Source organism: Sorghum bicolor, chromosome 8 (assembly GCF_000003195.3).
Source record: "Sorghum bicolor cultivar BTx623 chromosome 8, Sorghum_bicolor_NCBIv3, whole genome shotgun sequence".
Classification (NCBI taxonomy): domain Eukaryota; kingdom Viridiplantae; phylum Streptophyta; class Magnoliopsida; order Poales; family Poaceae; genus Sorghum; species Sorghum bicolor.
The window spans coordinates 25,805,370-25,816,407 of NC_012877.2; positions in this window are offsets into that span (position 1 = coordinate 25,805,370).

Sequence of the window (11,038 nt, forward strand, 5' to 3'; positions counted from 1 at the left end):
TATAGAATCTCACTTCGGTCTCTTTGGAGATAGTGTTAGTCTCGGTGCAAGATAGGTACACGGTTTGTGCCTAATGCACCATAGGCTAAGAAACTATTTTGGACGCACACAACGGTACTCCTTGGAGAAGAGGCTAAAGTGGAATCTTGGTTCTGTCTGTTTGGAGATAGTTCTAATCTTGATGCAAGATAGGTGCACGGTTTGCATAGAACATACCCTATGCTCAGAAATCAATTTGGACAAACCCGATAGAACTGTAGATGCACCCGATGGAACTACTAGATGAAGTGTATCATATGAAATCTCGTTTCGGTCCAGTTGGTGATAGTATTTGTTTCGGTGCAAGATAGTTGCATGGTTTGTGCCCAGTGCACCATAGGCTCAGAAATCGTTGTGGAAGTTCCCAATGGTACTCCTAGGTGAAGAGGCTCAAGTGAAGGCTCGGTTCAGTCTGTTTGGAGATAGTGCTAATCTTGATGCAAGATAGGTGTACGGTTTGCATGGAACGTACCATATTCTCGAAAATCAATTTGGACGCACCCGATAGAACTCCTAGATCATGTGTGTCATATGGAATCTTGCTTCAATATGTTTGGAGATAGTGTTAGTTTAGGTGTAACATTGGTGCATGGTTTGCGCATAATGCACCATAGGCTCAGAAACCATTATGGAAGCACCCGATGATAATCCTAGGTGAAGAGGCTCAAGTGGAAGGTCAGTTCGATCTATTTGGAGATAGTGCTAATCTTGATGCAAGATAGGTGCACGGTTTGCAAGGAACATACCATATGCTAAGAAATCCATTTGGACGCACCCCAATAGAACTCCTAGATGACATGTGTCATATGGAATCTCGCTTTGGTCTGTTTGGAGACAGAGTTAGTTTTGGTGCAAGAAAGGTACACAGTTTGCGCCTACTGCATCGTAGGCTAAGAAACCATTTTGGATGCACCCTATAATACTCCTGGGTAAAGGGGCTCAAGTGGAAGCTCAGTTTGCTTTTATTTGGAGATAGTGCAAATCTTGATGCAAGATAGGTGCACGAATTGCATGGAACGTACCATATGCTTAGAAATATATTTGGAAGCACCCAATAGAACTCCTAGATGACGTGTGTCATATAGAATCTCACTTTGGTCTCTTTGGAGATAGTGTTAGTTTCGGTGCAAGATAGGTACACGGTTCGTGCCTAATGCACCATATGCTAAGAAACTATTTTGGACACACACGATGGTACTCCTTAGTGAAGAGGCTCAAGTGGAATCTTGGTTCTGTCTGTTTGGAGATAGTGCTAATCTTGATGCAAGATAGGTGCACGGTTTGCATAGAACATACCATATGCTTAGAAATCAATTTGGACACACACGATGGAACTGTACATGCACCCGATGGAACTACTAGATGAAGTGTATCATATGGAATCTCGCTTCGGTCCAATTGGAGATAGTATTAGTTTCAGTGCAAGATAGTTGCATGGTTTGTGCCCAGTGCACCATAGGCTCAGAAATCGTTCTGGAAGTTCCCGCTGGTACTCCTAGGTGAAGAGGCTCAAGTGAAAGCTCGGTTTGGTCTGTTTGGAGATAGTGCTAATTTTGATGAAAGATAGGTGTACGGTTTGCATGGAACGTACCATATTCTCAGAAATCAATTTGGACGCACCCGATAGAACTCCTAGATCATGTGTGTCATATGGAATCTCGCTTCAATCTGTTTGGAGACAGTGTTAGTTTAGGTGCAAGATTGGTGCATGGTTTGCGCATAATGCACCATATGCTCAAAAACCATAATGGAAGCAACCGATGATAATCCTAGGTGAAGAGGCTCAAGTGGAAGGTCGGTTCGATCTGTTTGGAGATAGTGCTAATCTTGATGAAAGATGTAACACCCCAGTGTTATGGTTGCATTGATCATGTGCATAGCATGAGCATCATCATCCATTCAAAGCATCCATGATCATCATCCATCTTGAGCCATGTCATTCTATGCAAAAAATGTGTTTTAACTTGCTTAAATAGGCTTCCTATGCTTATAATTGAGTGAACCATGCTTGTGTTTGTGCTCAATGCCTTGGTATTTAGTTTATCTATGCTTAACTTGACCTTGGGAACAATGTTCATGTTGGTCACTTCTCCAAAATATGCCTTTAAGTCATACTTATGAAAATAGGCCCTAGAAACCTCTTTTGCTTAGGCTTTTAAAAAGTGTTTCATAAAATGTTTGCATGTCAAAACTTTCTACAGCAATGTTGTAGCAAATTTTATAAGGAACAAAAGTTGTTTTATGGCCATCACATGAAAATGATCACAAATAGCTCAAAAGTGACCCACAAGGCAGATTTGGGGCTGTTTCCAACACTTAGAAAATTTTCTAAGTCCTGGAACAAAACCAGTTTGCTTGATCGATTTTGAAAACTCTATATCTTTCAATCCAGGTCGAATTGGCTTTTGCTCCAATTGACAAAGTTTTAGAACTCAGTTGGAACTCCAACTTTGTCAACTGCACCGTCCTCTAATTCGCAATGGTTTGGGAGTAAATCGTTGCCAAAGTAGCTCTGTCAGTCGGCCATCGTTTTGTCTGAATCGGTTTGAAGCTCGCCGACGTGGCCGACCGGCGGCAGCACAACGGCGACATTTGTCGTCCGTACGCCGTTTCTGGCCCCGCCTGTCAGCTCCCGTCGCGTGCATGACCTCCATGGCGTCGCCCGCGCAGAGTGGACGCGTCCACTTCGCTCTCCCTCGCCCTTCTCGCCAGAAACGCGGCCGCCGGGAGCTCTCCTCCGTGAGCTTACTCCGGCGAGCTCGCGCGCGTTCCCTGCTGCGCCATTGCCCACCAAACTTCACCCAAAGCTCCGCCGTGAACCGCTCTCCAATCTCCACCCTCTAACTCGCCGAGAAATCCACCGGTGAGCTGACATTTCCTTCTTCCCCCAACTCGGGTCGCCGTGACCTTCTTCTTCGGCGAACTCAATGCCGAGCCCTGTGAAGCCTCTCGTTGTCTCTGGTTAGGTCCTAGAGGTAGCTTAGGTCCGTAGCGAGCTTTTGCGCCACTTGGCGGATGCTCTACCAAGCTCTCCGTCGCCGGACATGGTGCGCAGCGCCGCCGTGTTTCCGCCGGAGATGGGTGCTCTCGTGGCCAGCGTGTTCCACGAGGATCCAGGCCAAGCTGTGTACCTAGGAAGCTTCGTCGTAGTCCGCTGGTGCTGTAGAAGGCCTTAGGTTGCGCTCTACCGGCCTGAGGGCTCCGGCGTAACGCCGAGCACCTCCGCCGAGCCGCCATCGTCGACGGCAGGCCCTTTCCGGTGGCTCCGCCGTGGGGAAAAGGGGGTCAATCGAGTCGTTAGGGTTTGGGGATCACGCTGATACCCTTGGTTTGGCCGGAGACCTCGCCGTCGCGGAGAAATCGCCGGCGAAAGTCGCCTCGGCCGTGAGGAAGAAGGACCTGACTGATGGGGTCCACTGTCAGTGTCACCTCCTTCCCTCCTTTTCTTTTATTCAAAATCTGGATTTTGGCTTTCTTGCAAAAATCATATCTCCTGTTTCCGAGATCCAAAAATTGTGAAACAAATTTTGTGGTATTATTTGAGATGGCTAGTTTTTAATAAAAATATAAAATAAACCATGTTTTCTGGGAAAATATTTATTAAGGATTTAATCTTGTTATTCTTGGATAAATGCATATCTCTTGTGATACTGCTTAGTTTACTCTGAAAATTTTACGGTAGTCTCTGTATGGTATTAGAGTGTTTTGGTAAATATTTCATGATTTTTGGTGTGCTGCAGTTTTGATATGCAATTTATGATTGAAGTGTGGCCTGTTTCTTTAATTAAATCATATAAAATAATTGGTGCTTATGCTGGTGCTCTACTTTGGTAGTAAACATGTTCATGGTATTTCTCATATATAAGTAATCTGAAATCTGTTGTTTGGTACCATATAAGTCATGTTTCTGAATTTAGGAAATAAGAGCCTTGGCACATGTTAAATACATATCTTTAATTTAGTATGTGCAATTGCTCTGAAATTTTTATGGTGATGCCCTGCTGATATACTTGTGCTTCTGTAATTTTTGTAGATTTTTCTGAGCAATTTGACTAGTAGCTTGTGATTATGCTATTATCTAAAGTTAATTAATAAATGCCTTGTTAAGTATATGTTTGAGGGTTGTCATCTGATGTTCTGGCAACCTTGTAAGGTACTTGTGCTCATAAGCCATGTGGTTGGCATGGTTTGTGTTTTGGTCATGTCATTAAATAATTAATTATATGGTTAAATGCTGTTCTGGACAGCAAGGGAGCAATTTAACTTTTTCTTGATGATAATTTGGTTTTCTGGGCAACTTGTCTAAATCAAAGTTGTAGTAAACGTATTGAAATAGCTGTGGTTTAAATTTGGAGTGAATTGGTCCAGTAGTTTAAAAGTTATAGCTGTTCCAAGTTAGGTTCCAGAAATAGGTGCTCTCTGTTTTTCTGGGACAGAACCTGGAACTTTGATTAAATGATTGGTTTAATATATGAATCATGCTGTGATGTTTAAAGATGATTTGTAGACAATTTCATAAGCTTTCCAGAATGTCTTCACTCATGTTTGTTAGTCCTGTCTATCTTTAGTTATGATTTATTTACCAAGTCACTCCTGTTTTGTGTTGCTTGCTGATTTAGTATCATGATAGGTTTTGGGCTAAGCTAACTTATTAACTTGTGTGAGCTTGTTACAACTTTTGCTCCGTAATTGAGTGTCCAGTGAGCTACTTGTGCTATCAAGCATTCATCTTTAGCTTGTGCATCTTCTTATTGTTCGGGCATGCAATAGGCGCATCGGACGCGACAGCCTCCTACGAGCTGCAGGCGAATCCCGAAGGTCAGGAGGGCAGCCAAGAGGTGGAGGTCCAGCAAGCCGGACTCGAGGAGCCTGAAGAAAAAGTTGAGTGCCCGAATCACGAGCCGGCGTCGTTCGTGAAAGGCAAGCCCCGGAGCATTATAAGTCTCCTTTTATTTTCGAAAGTTTACTTAATATGTTATATCTATTGATGCATTACGTATAGGAGTTGTGATGAAACTTTTGCTGCATTCTACTCTATCCTTGTCCAGATAACTCACCACACCCTGGTTGTAGAGTTACAATCGAGTAGCCGCTTAGCCATGCTTTAATCGGTAGAAGTCGGGTGATATCCTGTCACCTGCGCGATATAGGGTTATGTCGGATCACGATGGTCTATATGTGCTATCGTGGATGGAACCTGATTAAATTGACTTAAGCCGGGCGGAGTTTTGCAAGTTTGTAGTAACTCCGTCTGTGGCAGCTAAGGACCGATCGTTGTACGTCCTCTTGTCATGTTGAACGCATGCCTGACACTTAGTTGGCCGGATAACTCGTTCCGACCGCGAAGCCGAGTAGTATGACTCAGGCCGGAAGACCGGCAAGTATAAAGTGCGCACTACCGGAGGAAGTGCGGTGTGCGGGGGACAATTGGCGTAAGTCCATAGGCAGGTGAGTTAAAATTCCTGACCTCCCTGGCAGAGTGGTAGCCCTGGGAGTGCGGCGCTGATCGGAGCCGCGATTCCTGAGTTGTACCAAAGGTAACCCGTTGGCTCTCCGGCAGGGGATGCTTGGGTGAGTGCTAGGAATAACCCTCCAGCTGGATAGGAATTCGATTCAACTCGCCGTCTCTCTCGGTTAGTGAGAACTTGACAGAGCAGCGGCAAACGTAGCCGTCACTAATGAACTTGGTTCATGATAATGATGATAGCAAGAAGAACACATGATAAATTTGATATGGTTATTATTGTTTGTAATAATCAAGTGATGTGTTGTAGTACAGGTGCTAATCTAGTGGTAGGCTGATGATAAATAAATATGATGCTCACAAAATAACTTAGTCGTAAGTTAAGCTTTTGGCAAAAGGTGAGTCAACCAGCTCCACTTGATATTTAGCCTTGCATGATCCTTGGTGTCTTTTATGTTTTACTAGACGGGTAAGTCTAGCTGAGTACATTCTCGTACTCAGGGTTCATTCCCACCTGTTGCAGATGACATCTTCTATGACGGCTTCGGCAAGACCTGTCTCCATCCCGCTGGGGATGAGGACTAACCGTTGGGCACGGTTCTCTAACAACTTCGTACCTGTTGCTTTTGGAAGGATGGCATAGACTCTGGTAGTAACAAAAACTTGAGAACTAAACTTTGGACAAGTGTGTGTAATTATTTTGCTTTCGCTACTTCGAACAAGTGTTGTAATCACTTAATACTCCGATGTGGTGCCGCTTCGACGGCAATGTATGACTATGTAACATTCGTTGTGTTTATGTTGAACTATTACGATCTTGGTTTGTTGCGAGTTGGTTTGAAGTCCTTCGTGATTTCAATTGACTACCGGGATTATATGGGCTCAAGTTTGGAAACTTGATTGCTTGGCGATCGTTTCTGCACTTGAACTCTTATAATTTGGTCGGTTCTGTGACAGCTGGCATCGGAGCAAGTTCAGCATTATAAATGCAGCGTTTGTGTATTTAAAACAAAAGAGTTTTTAAATAAAATAGTGTAAAACAACTAATTAAGTTATGCCAGTGTTCGAATCCTCCTTGCCCACATAAGGACTATAGGTGGCTATTTAAGTACTGACTTGGGGGGTTTTATTTATGCATCTCCGACAGTACTCAGGTATGGATGTGTGATGACCGCACTATGCTACCCTGTGGTCTAATGGTGGAGGTAGCCTTCATATGTGATGTAGCCACATATGTCGCTAGATTTAAATTATGTATCGTCGCACCTACGCCCTGGTAAGTGTGAGCTGTGAGAGCAAGATCGTCCAAACGGCGGTCTAGGGGAGTGTTCGCGGTGGTTTTTTGGAGTGGATACATGTCGAAACCATGGAACCACGAAGGAAACTTAATTGGGGAGTATTTAATTTCTCGGGTAGTTGTGGTGTCATTGTTTGTGCATGTTTGGGCATGTCCAAGCAATGTACACTTAGTTTACTGCTTTCTTGAGTGATATATTGGGAACTGTTGGGCTGAAATGAAGTTTTCTGCAGGTACTCTAACAGCGCATGTGTAAACCGATAGTTATCGTATCGAGAGACGAATGTATGCCACCGTATATCCGTTAGAATATTAATTTTCTAAGTTTGTGAGGACGTACGGTTCGTGCATGCATCATGTCGCATTCATGCATACATTCTGTCTACTCCTTCCCTTACAATTTTGTCCTTTTTAAATAAATAAATGTTGCTTAAACTAATCCTCTTTTACCCATGGTATTCCTATTCCTTTCCACAGATGGACGCACCCGCCTCACCCCGTCCCAGTGACACTTTCTTGAGTGAGTTTGGCACCCCTACCTTGCTCTGGAGAGTGCTTCAGTCTGTCGGGTATACTGAGCCACCTCAGTATTCCTGGTGGGAGTTGGAGAGCACTGGAGGGATACAGTGGTTTGCTGTGCAGGGAGTTGTCCCTCCACATGGGGACAAGCCTGTATGGATAGGCTGGACTTGCAGCTCAGATGGGCAGACTCCCTGGGAGGCAGCTCAGGTTGCAGCCCAGACCAACCTGCTTGATATTTGTCAGAGGTGTGGAGATGAGCTGACGGGAGGACCAGCGGCCTCCATTCCTAGTGCTGACCCAGCAGCAGCGGAGTGGAAACAGGCTGCCGGTTGTGCTTTGGTTCGAGGCAGGGGAGAGAGGGCTGAGAGTTCTAGTCCTGCTATGAGTGCTATGATGGCTGTGCTCAAGCTGATCAGTCAGCGAGAGGGCACCTATGCACAAGTGATGGTGGCTGTTCGCAGGGCCCAGGAGATGCAGCGGAAGGCTGAAAAGCGTGCCCGCAAGTTTCGCAAGCAAGCTAGACTCCTGGAGCAAGCTCAGAAGGACCGCAATGACTGGGAAGACATTGCGGAGTATCGTAGGCAGCAGTGGGTGAAGGCCATTAGAGAGAGGGATCATAAGCAGGATCAGATGAGCCAGTTAGCTAGAGAGAGGGAGACCTTACATGAGCGCTTGGTGCAGCTCACCCGTGAGAGGGATACTACACTCCGCGTGTCGGAGAACAGGCGCCAAGCATGGGAGATGCACCGAGTTCAGTCGCTTGAGTGGGAGAACTATCTGCAGCATCAGATTGAGGCTGGTCTTGTGGAGATTCACCGTCTCAACAACTTGCTACACCCTATTCCTTGCCCTATACCCGTGTATCCAGAGGTGGGACCTCAGGTGATTGTGGCCGATGATGATGGTATGGAGGTCGATGGACCAGCAGCGGCTGCACCACCTTTGCACGAGGACGTGGAGGACGAGGAGCTTGAGCTGGTTAGCGATGAGGATGGAGAGGCGATCTTCGATGCTGACTCGGACGACGAGCCTGGAGTGTAGGGAGTAGTGGGTAGTGTCTTGTGAGGATCTTTTGTAGTTGGCAGCTAGTGGTGATGCTTTTGTACCCATGTTGTAATCCGGAACTTCGACCTTGACTAATGGCATGTACTGTGTTGGTGTAATAACTTTATGGACCCGATGTGCAGTCTTAATATGATCGTTATGTTATGCCGATGTTTTCCGTTATGGTGCGTATTGCGGATATCTATGTCATGTGTTGGATTGGTGATGTTGTTTTGTGGAATTGAATTGTTGTACCTTTCTGTAAAGCTATTCTCTCGAATACTTTCAAGCATGAATATAAGTTCTTCTGCGGCAAATCTTGTCATCATCAATGCTCACTGACTGTGTCTTTACAGATGTCTCGTGGCACCCGAGGTGCGGAACAGCGTGCAAACATGAATCCACCTCCTCCTCCCCCACCACCAAATCCAGCTGAGCTGATGCAAATGATGGTGGAAAATCAGAGGATGCTCACTGATACCATCAATCGGATGGCAAATTAGGGTGGTCGTAATGCACATGAAGGGCCAGCTCCTAACCAGTACAGTAGCTTCAAGGACTTCATGGATACCAAGCCCCCACCTTTCAGAGAAGCTGAAGAACCCCTTCAAGCTGAAGAATGGCTGAACACGGTGGAACAAAAGTTCCGCTTACTTCGGTTGACTGAAGGTTTGAAGGCAGAGTATGCAGCTCACCAACTGCAAGGACCGGCAGGCATCTGGTGGAATCAGTATCGGGAAGCTCTTCCAGCCAACACAGTGCTTGACTGGAATCTTTTCCGTGAAGCTTTCAAGGGGCATTTCATTCCTCCTGGTGTCATGGAGATGAAGCATACTGAGTTTATGCAGTTGACTCAGGGCAACAAGACTCTGAAGGAGTATTTGCATGCTTTCAATCATTTGTCTAGGTATGCTCCTGAGTTCGTGAACACGGAGACGAAAAAGATAGCTAGCTTCAAGCGAGGTTTGGGCCCCAAATTGCTGAAGACTATGGGCCGTAGTAAGTGTGCAACTTTCAATGAGTTTGTCAGTGATGCTCTCACTCAAGAGAACTATAACACTGTGTACACTACGACCAAGACTCGCAAGAGGGCTTTTGAGGCCGGGGCCGGGTCATCTCAGTCCATGGCTCCAGTGGCAGCTAAGCCACTGTTCCGTGCCCCAACGTCTAACCAGCGGTACTGCCCTCCGATGAAGAAGAATCAGGCCAAGACGGGTTTTCGCAAGGGGTACTCTATTGCTCTTCCTAGGGGCAACACGGGTCCCAACTATGCCAAGACTCCATCTGCCAACCGTCCGTGCTGGAACTGCAATCAGACCGGGCATTGGCAGAGCAACTGTCCTTACCCGCCAAAGAAGGGCAACCAAGGGAACGTCCGTCAGGGGTGTGTTCACTACACAACTGTGGAAGCAATCCCTGCTGGTGATGTAGTCACGGCTGGTAAGTTTCTGGTTAATCAACATGATGCACTCGTGCTTTTTGATTCTGGAGCATCGCATTCCTTTGTGAGTTCTGAATTTGTGTCTAAGCATAGCATCAAGGCAATTACACTTGATAAGGGCACTTATTGTATTAGTGCTGCGGGGAATGATATTTCCACCAATCAAGTGGTTTTGGGGGCAACTTTGGAAATAGGAGGCCGTCAGTTTCTTGCTGATTTGGTTGTTCTACCCGGTGTGGGCATAGATGTAATTCTGGGGATGAAGTGGATGAGTGGCAATGGAGTTCTTATCGACAGCACCACTCGTGTAGTGATGTTGAAAGACCCAAATTCCAAGGAGGCATTTCTAGTGCAGCTTCCTCGTGATATTCAAATCCGTAGCACTGTGAATGCAGTTACATCTAAGGCTATTCAGGATATTCCGGTGGTGTGTGAGTTTCCAGATATATTTCCTGATGATTTGCCCGAGCTTCCTCCGGATCGGGATGTGGAGTTCAAAATTGAATTGATTCCAGGTACTGCTCCTATCTCTAGAAGACCTTATAGAATGCCACCCAATGAATTAGCTGAGCTTAAGACCCAACTAAATGAGTTGTTGAAGAAGGGTCTTATTCGTCCTAGTTCTTCTCCTTGGGGTTGTCCGGCTATCTTTGTGAAGAAGAAGGATCAATCTTTGCGCATGTGTGTGGACTATCGTCCCCTAAATGCGATGACTATCAAGAACAAATACCCTCTTCCTCGCATTGATATCTTGTTTGATCAGTTGTCTAAAGCTAAAGTATTCTCCAAGATTGATTTGCGATTTGGGTACCATCAAATCAAGATCCGTCCTGAAGATGTACCTAAGACAGCTTTCTCGACGAGGTATGGGATGTATGAGTACCTTGTCATGTCTTTCGGTCTTACGAATGCACCTGCTCACTTCATGTATCTCATGAATTCGGTGTTCATGCCCGAATTGGACAAGTTTGTGGTGGTCTTCATTGATGATATTTTGGTATATTCCTGCAATGAAGAGGAGCATGCAGAGCATCTGCGTGTAGTGTTGTCGCGTTTGCGCGAACATCAGCTTTATGCCAAGTTTAGCAAATGCGAGTTCTGGCTAAAGAAAGTACCTTTCTTGGGCCATGTCTTATCTGAAGAAGGCATATTGGTGGATCCGGATAAGGTGCAAGAAGTGCTGGATTGGAAAGTTCCAACTTCGGTACACGAGGTTCGGAGTTTTCTTGGT